Source organism: Athene noctua, chromosome 2 (assembly GCF_965140245.1).
Source record: "Athene noctua chromosome 2, bAthNoc1.hap1.1, whole genome shotgun sequence".
NCBI classification, from domain to species: domain Eukaryota; kingdom Metazoa; phylum Chordata; class Aves; order Strigiformes; family Strigidae; genus Athene; species Athene noctua.
Window position 1 is genome coordinate 169,863,384 of NC_134038.1, and position 14,678 is coordinate 169,878,061.

The window sequence follows — 14,678 nt, forward strand, 5'->3', positions numbered from 1 at the left end:
CTCGGATCTGGGTTCGGCTCAGGACTCGGCTCGCCTCGGCTCTAAGCTGGGCTTGGGGATTGTCTCGGGGCTCGTCTCGAGGCTCGGCTCTGTGCTCTGTGCTCGGCTGGGCTCGGGGCTCGGCTCGAGGCTCGGCTCAGGGCTCGGCTCTAGGCTGGGCTCCGGGCTCTGCTCGGCTCTAGGCTGGGCTCGGGGCTCGGATCTGGGTTCGGCTCTGAATTCGGCTCGCCTCGGCTCTAGGCTGGGCTTGGGGATTTTCTCGGGGCTCGTCTTGGGGCTCGGCTCGAGGCTCGGCTCTGGGCTCGGCTCTGGACTCGGCTCTAGGCTGGGCTCGGGGCTCGGATCTCGGTTCGGCTCTGGACTCGGCTCGCCTCGGCTCTAGGCTGGGCTTGGGGATTGTCTCGGGGCTCGTCTCGAGGTTGGGCTCTGGGCTCTGGGCTCGGCTGTGCTCGGGGCTCGGCTCGAGGCTCGGCTCTGGGCTCGGCTCTGGACTCGGCTCGGCTCTAGGTTGGGCTCGAGGGCCGGATCTGGGTTCGGCTCTGGACTCGGCTCGCCTCGGCTCTAGGCTGGGCTTGAGGATTGTCTCGGGGCTCGTCTCGAGGCTCGGCTCTGGGCTCTGTGCTCGGCTGGGCTCGGGGCTCGGCTCGAGGCTCGGCTCAGGGCTCGGCTCTGGACTCGGCTCGGCTCTAGGCTGGGCTCGAGCCTCGGCTCTAGGTTCGGCTCTGGACTCGGCTCGCCTCGGCTCTAGGCTGAGCTTGGTGATTGCCTCGGGGCTCATCTCGAGGCTCGGCTCTGGGCTCGGCTCTGGACTCCTGGACTCGACTGGCCTCGGTAATATTCTGGGCTTGGGGATTGTCTCGGGGCTCGTCTCGAGGCTCGGCTCTGTTCTCTGTGCTCGGCTGGGCTCGGGGCTCGGCTCGAGGCTCGGCTCTGGGCTCGGCGCTGGACTCGGTTCTAGGCTGGGCTCGAGGCTCGGATCATCGGTTCGGCTCTGGACTCGGCTCGCCTCGGCTCTAGGCTGGGCTTGGGGATTTTCTCGGGGCTCGTCTCGAGGCTCGGCTCTGGGCTCTGTGCTCGGCTGGGCTTGGGGCTCGGATCGAGGCTCGGCTCAGGGCTCGGCTCTGGACTCGGCTCGGCTCTAGGCTGGGCTCGAGGCTCGGATCACGGTTCGGCTCTGGACTCGGCTCGCCTCGGCTCTAGGCTGAGCTTGGTGATTGCCTCGGGGCTCGTCTCGAGGCTCGGCTCTGGGCTCGGCTCTGGACTCGGCTCGGCTCTAGGATGGGCTCGGGGCTCGGATCTGGGTTCGGCACTGGACTCCTGGACTCGACTCGCCTCGGCTATAGTCTGGGCTTGGGGATTGTCTCGGGGCTCGTCTCGAAGCTCGGCTCTGATCTCTGTGCTCGGCTGAGCTCGGGGCTCGGCTCGAGGCTCGGCTCTGGGCTCGGCTCTGGACTCGGTTCTAGGCTGGGCTCGATGCTCGGATCATCGGTTCGGCTCTGGACTCGGCTCGCCTCGGCTCTAGCCTGGGCTTGGGGATTGTCTTGGGGCTCGTCTCGAGGCTCGGCTCTGGGCTCTGCTCTTGGCTCGGCTCGAGGCTCAGATCGCGCCCGTCTCTGGGCTCGGCTCTGGACTCGGCTCGGCTCCAGGCCGGGCTCGGGGCTCAGATCTCGGTTCGGCTCTGGACTCGGCTCTGGACTCGGTTCTAGGCTGGGCTCGAGGCTCGGCTCTGGGCTTGTCTGCTCTCGGCTTTGGGCTGGGCTCAGGGATCGGCTCTGCTCTTGGCTAGGCTCGAGGCTCAGATCGCTCCCGACTCTGGGCTCGGCTCTGGACTCGGCTCGGCTCTAGGCTGGGGTCGGGGCTCAGATCTCGGTTCGGCTCTGGACTCGGCTCGCCTCGGCTCTAGGCTGGGCTTAGGGATTGTCTCGGGGCTCGTCTCGAGACTCGGCTCTGGGCTCTGGGCTCGGCTGGGCTCGGGGCTCGGCTCGAGGCTCGGCTCAGGGCTCGGCTCTAGCCTGGGCTCCGGGCTCGGATCGGCTCTAGGCTGGGCTCGGGGCTCGGATCTGGGTTCGGCTCTGGACTCGGCTCGCCTCGGATCTAGGCTGGGCTTGGGGATTGTCTCGGGGCGCGTCTTGAGGCTCGGCTCTGGGCTCTGTGCTCGGCTGGGCTCGGGGCTTGGCTCGAGGCTCGGCTTTGAGCTCGGCTCTGGACTCGGCTCTAGTCTGGGCTCGAGGCTCGGCTCTGGGCTTGTCTGCTCTCGGCTTGGGCTGGGCTCAGGGATCAGCTCTGCTCTTGGCTCGGCTCGAGGCTCAGATCGCGCCCGACTCTGGACTCGGCTCGGCTCTAGGCTGGGCTCGGGGCTCGGATCTCGGTTCGGCTCTGGACTCGGCTCGCCTCGGCTCTTGGCTGGGCTTGGGTATTGTCTCGGGGCTCGTCTCGAGGCTCGGCTCTGGGATCTGGGCTCGGCTGTGCTCGGGGCTCGGCTCGAGGCTCGGCTCAGGGCTCGGATCTGGACTCGGCTCGGCTCTAGGCTGGGCTCGAGACTCGGATCTGGGTTCGGCTCTGGACTCGGCTCGCCTCGGCTCTAGGCTGGGCTTGGGGATTGTCTCGGGGCTCGTCTCGAGGCTCGGCTCTGGGCTCTGGGCTCGGCTCGAGGCTCGGCTCTGGGCTCGGGACACGGCTCGAGGCTCGGCTCGATACTCGGCTCTGGGCTCGACTCTAGGTTGGGCTCTGGGCTCGGCTCGGCTCTTGGCTGGGCTCGGGGCTCGGATCTGGGTTCGGCTCTGGACTCGGCTCGCCTCGGCTCTAAGCTGGGCTTGGGGATTGTCTCGGGGCTCGTCTCGAGGCTCGGATCTGGGCTCGGGGCTCGGCTGGGCTCGGGGCTCGGCTCGAGGCTCGGCTCTGGGCTCGGCTCTGGACTCGGTTCTAGGCTGGGCTCGAGGCTCGGCTCTGGGCTTGTCTGCTCTCGGCTTTTAGCTGGGCTCAGGGATCGGCTCTACTCTTGGCTCGGCTCGAGGCTCAGATCGCGCCCGACTCTGGGCTCGGCTCTGGACTCGGCTCGGCTCTAGGCTGGGGTCGGGGCTCAGATCTCGGTTCGGCTCTGGACTCGGCTCGCCTCGGCTCTAGGCTGGGCTTGGGGATTGTCTCGGGGCTCGTCTCGAGGCTCGTCTCTGGGATCTGGGCTCGGCTGTGCTCGGGGCTCGGCTCGAGGCTCGGCTCAGGGCTCGGCTCTGGACTCGGCTCGGCTCTAGGCTGGGCTCGAGGCTCGGCTCTAGGTTCGGCTCTGGACTCGGCTCGCCTCGGCTCTAGGCTGAGCTTGGTGATTGCCTCGGGGCTCGTCTCGAGGCTCGGCTCTGGGCTCGGCTCTGGACTCGGCTCGGCTCTAGGATGGGCTCGGGGCTCGGATCTGGGTTCGGCTCTGGACTCCTGGACTCGACTCGCCTCGGCAATATTCTGGGCTTGGGGATTGTCTCGGGGCTCGTCTCGAGGCTCGGCTCTGTTCTGTGTGCTCGGCTGGGCTCGGGGCTTGGCTCGAGGCTCGGCTCTGGGCTCGGCTCTGGACTCGGTTCTAGGCTGCGCACGAGGCTCGGATCATCGGTTCGGCTCTGGACTCGGCTCGCCTCGGCTCTAGCCTGGGCTTGGGGATTGTCTTGGGGCTCGTCTCGAGGCTCGGCTCTGGGCTCTGGGCTCGGCTGTGCTCGGTCTCGGCTCGAGGCACAGCTCAGGGCTCGGCTCTAGGCTGGGCTCCGGGCTCGGCTCGGCTCTAGGCTGTGCTCGGGGCTCGGATCTGGGTTCGGCTCTGGACTCTGCTCGCCTCGGCTCTAGGCTGGGCTTGGGGATTTTCTCGTGGCTCGTCTCGAGGCTCGGCTCTGGGCTCGGGACACGGCTCGAGGCTCGGCTCGATACTCGGCTCTGGGCTCGCCTCTAGGTTGGGCTCTGGGCTCGGCTCGGCTCTTGGCTGGGCTCGGGGCTCGGATCTGGGTTCGGCTCTGGACTCGGCTCGCCTCGGCTCTAAGCTGGGCTTGGGGATTGTCTCGGCCGTCTCGAGGCTCGGATCTGGGCTCGGGGCTCGGCTGGGCTCAGTGCTCGGCTCGAGGCTCGGCTCTGGGCTCGGCTCTGGACTCGCCTCGGCTCTAGGCTGGGGTCGGGGCTCAGATCTCGGTTCGGCTCTGGACTCGGCTCGCCTCGGCTCTAGGCTGGGCTTGGGGATTGTCTCGGGGCTCGTCTCGAGGCTCGGCTCTGGGATCTGGGCTCGGCTGAGCTCGGGGCTCGGCTCGAGGCTCGGCTCAGGGCTCGGCTCTGTACTCGGCTCGGCTCTAGGCTGGGCTCGAGGCTCGGATCTGGATTCGGCTCTGGACTCGGCTCGCCTCGGCTCTAGGCTGGGCTTGGGGATTGTCTCGGGGCTCGTCTCGAGGCTCGGCTCTGGGCTCTGGGCTCGGCTGGGCTCGGGGCTCTGCTCGAGGCTCGGCTCAGGGCTCGGCTCTAGGCTGGGCTCCGGGCTCTGTTCGGCTCTAGGCTGGGCTCGGGGCTCGGATCTGGGTTCGGCTCTGGACTCGGCTCGCCTCGGCTCTAGGCTGGGATTGGGGATTGTCTCGGGGCTCCTCTAGGGGCTCGGCTCGAGGCTCGGCTCTGTGCTCGCCTCTGGACTCGGCTCTAGGCTGGGCTCGAGGCTCGGCTCTGGGCTTGTCTGCTCTCGGCTTTGGGCTGGGCTCAGGGATCGGCTCTGCTCTTGGCTCGGCTCGAGGCTCAGATCGCGCCCGACTCTGGGCTCGGCTCTGGACTCGTCTCGGCTCTAGGCTGGGCTCGGGGCTCGGATCTCGGTTCGGCTCTGGACTCGGCTCGCCTCGGCTCTAGGCTGGGCTTGGGGATTGTCTCGGGGCTCGTCTCGAGGCTCGGCTCTGGGCTCGGGGCACGGCTCGATGCTCGGCTCGATACTCGGCTCTGGTCTCGCCTCTAGGCTGGGCTCTGGGCTCGGCTCGGCTCTTGGCTGGGCTCGGGGCTCGGATCTCGGTTCGGCTCTGGACTCGGCTCGCCTCGGCTCTAGGATGGGCTTGGGGATTGTCTCGGGGCTCGGCTCGAGGCTCGGCTCTGGGCTCCACTCTGGACTCGGTTCTAGGCTGGGCTCGAAGCTCGGCTCAGGGCTTGTCTGCTCTCGGCTTTGTGCTGACCTCAGGGATCGGCTCTGCTCTTGGCTCGGCTCGAGGCTCAGATCGCGCCCGACTCTGGGTTCGGCTCTGGACTCGGCTCGGCTCGGCTCTAGGCTGGGCTCTGGCTTCGGCTCGGCTCTCGGCTGGGCTCGGGGCTCGGATCTGGGTTCGGCTCTGGACTCGGCTCGCCTCGGCTCTAGGCTGGCCTTGGGGATTGTCTCGGGGGTCGTCTCGAGGCTCGGCTCTGGGCTCTGTGCTCGGCTGGGCTCGCGGCTCGGCTCGAGGCTCGAGGCTCGGCTCTGGGCTCGGCTCTGGACTTGGCTCGGCTCTAGGATGGGCTCGGGGCTCGGATCTATGTTCGGCTCTGGACTCGGCTCGCCTCGGCTCTAGGCTGGGCTTGGGGATTGTCTCGGGGCTCGTCTCGAGGCTCGGATCTGGGCTCGGGGCTCTGATCGAGGCTCGGCTCTGGGCTCCGCTCTGGACTAGGTTCTAGGCTGGGCTCGAGGCTCGGATCACGGTTCGGCTCTGGACTCGGCTCGCCTCGGCTCTAGGCTGGGCTTTGGGATTGTATCGGGGCTCGTCTTGAGGCTCGTCTCTGGGCTCGGCTCTGGACTCGGCTCGGCTCTAGGATGGGCTCGGGACTCGGATCTGGGTTCGGCTCTGGACTCCTGGACTCGACACGCCTCGGCAATAGTCTGGGCTTGGGGATTGTCTCGGGGCTCGTCTCGAGGCTCGGCTCTGGGCTCTGTGCTCGGCTGGGCTCTGTGCTCGGCTCGAGGCTCGGCTCAGGGCTCGGCTCTGGACTCGGCTCGGCTCTAGGCTGGACTCGGGGCTCGGATCTGGGTTCGGCTCTGGACTCGGCTCGCCTCGGTTCTAGGCTGGGCTTGGGGATTTTCTCGGGGCTCGTCTCGAGGCTCGGCATTGGGCTCGGGGCTCGGCTCGGCTCGGGGCTCTGCTCGAGGCTCGGCTCTGGTCTCGGCTCTGGACTAGGTTCTAGGCTGGGCTCGAGTCTCGACTCTGGGCTTGTCTGCTCTCGGCTTTGGGCTGAGCTCAGGGATCGGCTCTGCTCTTAGCTCGGCTCGAGGCTCAGATCGCGCCCGACTCTGGGCTCGGCTCTGGACTCGGCTCGGCTCTAGGCTGGGGTCGGGGCTCAGATCTCGGTTCGGCTCTGGACTCGGCTCGCCTCGGCTCTAGGCTGGGCTTGGGGATTGTCTCGGGGCTCGTCTCGAGGCTCGGATCTGGGATCTGGGCTCGGCTGTGCTCGGGGCTCGGCTCGAGGCTCGGCTCAGGGCTCGGGGCTCTAGGCTGGGCTCCGGGCTCTGCTCGGCTCTAGGCTGGGCTGGGGGCTCGGATCTGGGTTCGGCTCTGGACTCGGCTCGCCTCGGCTCTAGGCTGGGCTTGGGGATTGTCTCGGGGCTCGTCTCGGGGCTCGGCTCGAGGCTCGGGTCTGGGCTCGGCTCTGGGCTCAGCTCTGGACTCGGCTCTAGGCTGGACTCGAGGCTCGGCTCTGGGCTTGTCTACTCTCGGCTTTGGGCTGGGCTCAGGGATCGGCTCTGCTCTTGGCTCGGCTCGAGGCTCAGATCTCGCCCGACTCTGGGCTCGGCTCTGGACTCGGCTCGGCTCTAGGCTGTGCTCGGGGCTCGGATCTCGGTTCGGCTCTGGACTCGGCTAGCCTCGGCTCTAGGCTGGGCTTGGGGATTGTCTCGGGGCTCGGCTCGAGGCTCGGCTCTGGGCTCGGCTCTGGACTCGGCTCTAGGCTGGGCTCGGGGCTCGGATCTGGGTTCGGCTCTGGACTCGGCTCGCCTCGGCTCTAGGCTGGGCTTGGGGATTGTCTCGTGGCTCGTCTCGAGGCTCGGCTCTGGGCTCTGTGCTCGGCTGGGCTCCGGGCTTGCCTCGAGGCTCGGCTTTGGGCTCGGCTCTGGACTCGGCTCTAGGCTGGGCTCGAGGCTCGTCTCTGGGCTTGTCTGCTCTCGGCTTTGGGCTGGGCTCAGGATCGGCTCTGCTCTTGGCTCGGCTCGAGGCTCAGATCGCGCCCGACTCTGGACTCGGCTCGGCTCTAGGCTGGGCTCGAGGCTCGGATCTGGGTTCGGCTCTGGACTCGGCTCGCCTCGGCTCTAGGCTGGGCTTGGGGATTGTCTCGGGGCTCGTCTCGAGGCTCGGCTCTGGGCTCTGTGCTCGGCTGGGCTCTGTGCTCGGCTCGAGGCTCGGCTCAGAGCTCGGCTCTGGACTCGGCTCGGCTCTAGGCTGGACTCGGGGCTCGGATCTGGGTTCGGCTCTGGACTCGGCTCGCCTCGGCTCTAGGCTGGGCTTGGGGATTGTCTCGGGGCTCGTCTCGGGGCTCGTCTCGAGGCTCGGCTCTGTTCTCTGTGCTCGGCTGTGCTCGGGGCTCGGCTCGAGGCTCGGCTCTGGGCTCTGGGCTCTGCTCGGTTCTAGGCTGGGCTCGAGGCTCGGATCATCGGTTCGGCTCTGGACTCGGCTCGCCTCGCCTCTAGCCTGGGCTTGGGGATTGTCTTGGGGCTCGTCTCGAGGCTCGGCTCTGGGCTCTGGGCTCGGCTGGGCTCGGGGCTCGGCTCGAGGCACAGCTCAGGGCTCGGCTCTAGGCTGGGCTCCGGGCTCGGCTCGGCTCTAGGCTGTGCTCGGGTTCGGATCTGGGTTCGGCTCTGGACTCGGCTCGCCTCGGCTCTAGGCTGGGCTTGCGGATTTTCTCGGGGCTCGTCTCGAGGCTCGGCTCTGGGCTCTATGCTGGGCTGGGCTCGGGGCTCGGCTCGAGGCTCGGCTCAGGGCTCGGCTCTAGGCTGGGCTCCGGGCTCGGCTCGGCTCTAGGCTGGGCTCGGGGCTCGGATCTGGGTTCGGCTCTGGACTCGGCTCGGCTCTAGGTTGGGCTCGAGGCTCGGATCTGGGTTCGGCTCTGGACTCGGCTCGCCTCGGCTCTAGCCTGGGCTTGGGGATTGTCTTGGGGCTCGTCTCGAGGCTCGGCTCTGGGCTCTGTGCTCGGCTGGGCTCGGGGCTCGGCTCGAGGCACAGCTCAGGGCTCGGCTCTAGGCTGGGCTCCGGGCTCGGCTCGGCTCTAGGCTGGGCTCGGGGCTCGGATCTGGTTTCGGCTCTGGACTCGGCTCGGCTCTAGGTTGGGCTCGAGGCTCGGATCTGGGTTCGGCTCTGGACTCGGCTCGCCTCGGCTCTAGCCTGGGCTTGGGGATTGTCTTGGGGCTCGTCTCGAGGCTCGGCTCTGGGCTCTGTGCTCGGCTGGGCTCGGGGCTCGGCTCGAGGCACAGCTCAGGGCTCGGCTCTAGGCTGGGCTCCGGGCTCAGCTCGGCTCTAGGCTGTGCTCGGGGCTCGGATCTGCGTTCGGCTCTGGACTCGGCTCGCCTCGGCTCTAGGCTGGGCTTGGGGATTTTCTCGGGGCTCGTCTCGAGGCTCGGCTCTGTGCTCTGTGCTCGGCTGGGCTCGGGGCTCGGCTCGAGGCTCGGCTCAGGGCTCGGCTCTAGGCTGTGCTCCGGGCTCTGCTCGGCTCTAGGCTGGGCTCGGGGCTCGGATCTGGGTTCGGCTCTGGACTCGGCTCGCCTCGGCTCTAGGCTGGGCTTGGGGATTGTCTCGGGGCTCGTCTCGGGGCTCGGCTCGAGGCTCGGCTCTGGGCTCGGCTCTGGACTCGGCTCTAGGCTGGGCTCGGGGCTCGGATCTCGGTTCGGCTCTGGACTCGGCTCGCCTCGGCTCTAGGCTGGGCTTGGGGATTTTCTCGGGGCTCGTCTCGAGGCTCGGCTCTGGGCTCTGTGCTCGGCTGGGCTTGGGGCTCGGATCGAGGCTCGGCTCAGGGCTCGGCCCTGGACTCGGTTCTAGGCTCTGCTCGAGGCTCGGATCATCGGTTCGGCTCTGGACTCGGCTCGCCTCGGCTCTAGGCTGGGCTTGGGGATTTTCTCGGGGCTCGTCTCGAGGCTCGGCTCTGGGCTCTGTGCTCGGCTGGGCTTGGGGCTCGGATCGAGGCTCGGCTCAGGGCTCGGCTCTGGACTCGGCTCGGCTCTAGGCTGGGCTCGAGGCTCGGCTCTAGGTTCGGCTCTGGACTCGGCTCGCCTCGGCTCTAGGCTGAGCTTGGTGATTGCCTCGGGGCTCGTCTCGAGGGTCGGCTCTGGGCTCGGCTCTGTACTCGGCTCGGCTCTAGGATGGGCTCGGGGCTCGGATCTGGGTTCGGCACTGGACTCCTGGACTCGACTCGCCTCGGCAATAGTCTGGGCTTGGGGATTGTCTCGGGGCTCGTCTCGAGGCTCGGCTCTGTTCTCTGTGCTCGGCTGAGCTCGGGGCTCGGCTCGAGGCTCGGCTCTGGGCTCGGCTCTGGACTCGGTTCTAGGCTGGGCTCGAGGCTCGGATCATCGTTTCGGCTCTGGACTCGGCTCGCCTCGGCTCTAGGCTGGGCTTGGGGATTGTCTCGGGGCTCGTCTCGAGGCTCGGCTCTGGGCTCTGGGCTCGGCTGGGCTCGGGGCTCGGCTCGAGGCTCGGCTCAGGGCTCGGCTCTAGCCTGGGCTCCGGGGTCGGATCGGCTCTAGGCTGGGCTCGGGGCTCGGATCTGGGTTCGGCTCTGGACTCGGCTCGCCTCGGATCTAGGCTGGGCTTGGGGATTGTCTCGGGGCGCGTCTTGAGGCTCGGCTCTGGGCTCTGTGCTCGGCTGGGCTCGGGGCTTGGCTCGAGGCTCGGCTTTGAGCTCGGCTCTGGACTCGGCTCTAGTCTGGGCTCGAGGCTCGGCTCTGGGCTTGTCTGCTATCGGCTTGGGCTGGGCTCAGGGATCAGCTATGCTCTTGGCTCGGCTCGAGGCTCAGATCGCGCCCGACTCTGGACTCGGCTCGGCTCTAGGCTGGGCTCGGGGCTCGGATCTCGGTTCGGCTCTGGACTCGGCTCGCCTCGGCTCTTGGCTGGGCTTGGGTATTGTCTCGGGGCTCGTCTCGAGGCTCGGCTCTGGGATCTGGGCTCGGCTGTGCTCGGGGCTCGGCTCGAGGCTCGGCTCAGGGCTCGGATCTGGACTCGGCTCGGCTCTAGGCTGGGCTCGAGACTCGGATCTGGGTTCGGCTCTGGACTCGGCTCGCCTCGGCTCTAGGCTGGGCTTGGGGATTGTCTCGGGGCTCGTCTCGAGGCTCGGCTCTGGGCTCTGGGCTCGGCTCGAGGCTCGGCTCTGGGCTCGGGACACGGCTCGAGGCTCGGCTCGATACTCGGCTCTGGGCTCGACTCTAGGTTGGGCTCTGGGCTCGGCTCGGCTCTTGGCTGGGCTCGGGGCTCGGATCTGGGTTCGGCTCTGGACTCGGCTCGCCTCGGCTCTAAGCTGGGCTTGGGGATTGTCTCGGGGCTCGTCTCGAGGCTCGGATCTGGGCTCGGGGCTCGGCCGGGCTCGGGGCTCGGCTCGAGGCTCGGCTCTGGGCTCGGCTCTGGACTCGGTTCTAGGCTGGGCTCGAGGCTCGGCTCTGGGCTTGTCTGCTCTCGGCTTTTAGCTGGGCTCAGGGATCGGCTCTACTCTTGGCTCGGCTCGAGGCTCAGATCGCGCCCGACTCTGGGCTCGGCTCTGGACTCGGCTCGGCTCTAGGCTGGGGTCGGGGCTCAGATCTCGGTTCGGCTCTGGACTCGGCTCGCCTCGGCTCTAGGCTGGGCTTGGGGATTGTCTCGGGGCTCGTCTCGAGGCTCGTCTCTGGGATCTGGGCTCGGCTGTGCTCGGGGCTCGGCTCGAGGCTCGGCTCAGGGCTCGGCTCTGGACTCGGCTCGTCTCTAGGCTGGGCTCGAGGCTCGGCTCTAGGTTCGGCTCTGGACTCGGCTCGCCTCGGCTCTAGGCTGAGCTTGGTGATTGCCTCGGGGCTCGTCTCGAGGCTCGGCTCTGGGCTCGGCTCTGGACTCGGCTCGGCTCTAGGATGGGCTCGGGGCTCGGATCTGGGTTCGGCTCTGGACTCCTGGACTCGACTCGCCTCGGCAATATTCTGGGCTTGGGGATTGTCTCGGGGCTCGTCTCGAGGCTCGGCTCTGTTCTGTGTGCTCGGCTGGGCTCGGGGCTTGGCTCGAGGCTCGGCTCTGGGCTCGGCTCTGGACTCGGTTCTAGGCTGCGCACGAGGCTCGGATCATCGGTTCGGCTCTGGACTCGGCTCGCCTCGGCTCTAGCCTGGGCTTGGGGATTGTCTTGGGGCTCGTCTCGAGGCTCGGCTCTGGGCTCTGGGCTCGGCTGTGCTCGGTCTCGGCTCGAGGCACAGCTCAGGGCTCGGCTCTAGGCTGGGCTCCGGGCTCGGCTCGGCTCTAGGCTGTGCTCGGGGCTCGGATCTGGGTTCGGCTCTGGACTCTGCTCGCCTGGGCTCTAGGCTGGGCTTGGGGATTTTCTCGTGGCTCGTCTCGAGGCTCGGCTCTGGGCTCGGGACACGGCTCGAGGCTCGGCTCGATACTCGGCTCTGGGCTCGCCTCTAGGTTGGGCTCTGGGCTCGGCTCGGCTCTTGGCTGGGCTCGGGGCTCGGATCTGGGTTCGGCTCTGGACTCGGCTCGCCTCGGCTCTAAGCTGGGCTTGGGGATTGTCTCGGGGCTCGTCTCGAGGCTCGGATCTGGGCTCGGCTCTGGACTCGCCTCGGCTCTAGGCTGGGGTCGGGGCTCAGATCTCGGTTCGGCTCTGGACTCGGCTCGCCTCGGCTCTAGGCTGGGCTTGGGGATTGTCTCGGGGCTCGTCTCGAGGCTCGGCTCTGGGATCTGGGCTCGGCTGTGCTCGGGGCTCGGCTCGAGGCTCGGCTCAGGGCTCGGCTCTGTACTCGGCTCGGCTCTAGGCTGGGCTCGAGGCTCGGATCTGGATTCGGCTCTGGACTCGGCTCGCCTCGGCTCTAGGCTGGGCTTGGGGATTGTCTCGGGGCTCGTCTCGAGGCTCGGCTCTGGGCTCTGGGCTCGGCTGGGCTCGGGGCTCTGCTCGAGGCTCGGCTCAGGGCTCGGCTCTAGGCTGGGCTCCGGGCTCTGTTCGGCTCTAGGCTGGGCTCGGGGCTCGGATCTGGGTTCGGCTCTGGACTCGGCTCGCCTCGGCTCTAGGCTGGGATTGGGGATTGTCTCGGGGCTCGTCTAGGGGCTCGGCTCGAGGCTCGGCTCTGTGCTCGCTTCTGGACTCGGCTCTAGGCTGGGCTCGAGGCTCGGCTCTGGGCTTGTCTGCTCTCGGCTTTGGGCTGGGCTCAGGGATCGGCTCTGCTCTTGGCTCTGCTCGAGGCTCAGATCGCGCCCGACTCTGGGCTCGGCTCTGGACTCGGATCGGCTCTAGGCTGGGCTCGGGGCTCGGATCTCGGTTCGGCTCTGGACTCGGCTCGCCTCGGCTCTAGGCTGGGCTTGGGGATTGTCTCGGGGCTCGTCTCGAGGCTCGGCTCTGGGCTCGGGGCACGGCTCGATGCTCGGCTCGATACTCGGCTCTGGTCTCGCCTCTAGGCTGGGCTCTGGGCTCGGCTCGGCTCTTGGCTGGGCTCGGGGCTCGGATCTCGGTTCGGCTCTGGACTCGGCTCGCCTCGGCTCTAGGATGGGCTTGGGGATTGTCTCGGGGCTCGGCTCGAGGCTCGGCTCTGGGCTCCACTCTGGACTCGGTTCTAGGCTGGGCTCGAAGCTCGGCTCAGGGCTTGTCTGCTCTCGGCTTTGTGCTGACCTCAGGGATCGGCTCTGCTCTTGGCTCGGCTCGAGGCTCAGATCGCGCCCGACTCTGGGTTCGGCTCTGGACTCGGCTCGGCTCGGCTCTAGGCTGGGCTCTGGCTTCGGCTCGGCTCTCGGCTGGGCTCGGGGCTCGGATCTGGGTTCGGCTCTGGACTCGGCTCGCCTCGGCTCTAGGCTGGGCTTGGGGATTGTCTCGGGGGTCGTCTCGAGGCTCGGCTCTGGGCTCTGTGCTCGGCTGGGCTCGCGGCTCGGCTCGAGGCTCGAGGCTCGGCTCTGGGCTCGGCTCTGGACTTGGCTCGGCTCTAGGATGGGCTCGGGGCTCGGATCTATGTTCGGCTCTGGACTCGGCTCGCCTCGGCTCTAGGCTGGGCTTGGGGATTGTCTCGGGGCTCGTCTCGAGGCTCGGATCTGGGCTCGGGGCTCTGATCGAGGCTCGGCTCTGGGCTCCGCTCTGGACTAGGTTCTAGGCTGGGCTCGAGGCTCGGATCACGGTTCGGCTCTGGACTCGGCTCGCCTCGGCTCTAGGCTGGGCTTTGGGATTGTATCGGGGCTCGTCTTGAGGCTCGTCTCTGGGCTCGGCTCTGGGCTCGGCTCTGGACTCGGCTCGGCTCTAGGATGGGCTCGGGACTCGGATCTGGGTTCGGCTCTGGACTCCTGGACTCGACACGCCTCGGCAATAGTCTGGGCTTGGGGATTGTCTCGGGGCTCGTCTCGAGGCTCGGCTCTGGGCTCTGTGCTCGGCTGGGCTCTGTGCTCGGCTCGAGGCTCGGCTCAGGGCTCGGCTCTGGACTCGGCTCGGCTCTAGGCTGGACTCGGGGCTCGGATCTGGGTTCGGCTCTGGACTCGGCTCGCCTCGGTTCTAGGCTGGGCTTGGGGATTTTCTCGGGGCTCGTCTCGAGGCTCGGCATTGGGCTCGGGGCTCGGCTCGGCTCGGGGCTCGGCTCGAGGCTCGGCTCTGGTCTCGGCTCTGGACTAGGTTCTAGGCTGGGCTCGAGTCTCGACTCTGGGCTTGTCTGCTCTCGGCTTTGGGCTGAGCTCAGGGATCGGCTCTGCTCTTAGCTCGGCTCGAGGCTCAGATCGCGCCCGACTCTGGGCTCGGCTCTGGACTCGGCTCGGCTCTAGGCTGGGGTCGGGGCTCAGATCTCGGTTCGGCTCTGGACTCGGCTCGCCTCGGCTCTAGGCTGGGCTTGGGGATTGTCTCGGGGCTCGTCTCGAGGCTCGGATCTGGGATCTGGGCTCGGCTGTGCTCGGGGCTCGGCTCGAGGCTCGGCTCAGGGCTCGGCTCTAGGCTGGGCTCCGGGCTCTGCTCGGCTCTAGGCTGGGCTCGGGGATCGGATCTGGGTTCGGCTCTGGACTCGGCTCGCCTCGGCTCTAGGCTGGGCTTGGGGATTGTCTCGGGGCTCGTCTCGGGGCTCGGCTCGAGGCTCGGGTCTGGGCTCGGCTCTGGGCTCAGCTCTGGACTCGGCTCTAGGCTGGACTCGAGGCTCGGCTCTGGGCTTGTCTACTCTCGGCTTTGGGCTGGGCTCAGGGATCGGCTCTGCTCTTGGCTCGGCTCGAGGCTCAGATCTCGCCCGACTCTGGGCTCGGCTCTGGACTCGGCTCGGCTCTAGGCTGTGCTCGGGGCTCGGATCTCGGTTCGGCTCTGGACTCGGCTAGCCTCGGCTCTAGGCTGGGCTTGGGGATTGTCTCGGGGCTCGGCTCGAGGCTCGGCTCTGGGCTCGGCTCTGGACTCGGCTCTAGGCTGGGCTCGGGGCTCGGATCTGGGTTCGGCTCTGGACTCGGCTCGCCTCGGCTCTAGGCTGGGCTTGGGGATTGTCTCGGGGCTCGTCTCGAGGCTCGGCTCTGGGCTCTGTGCTCGGCTGGGCTCCGGGCTTGCCTCGAGGCTCGGCTTTGGGCTCGGCTCTGGACTCGGCT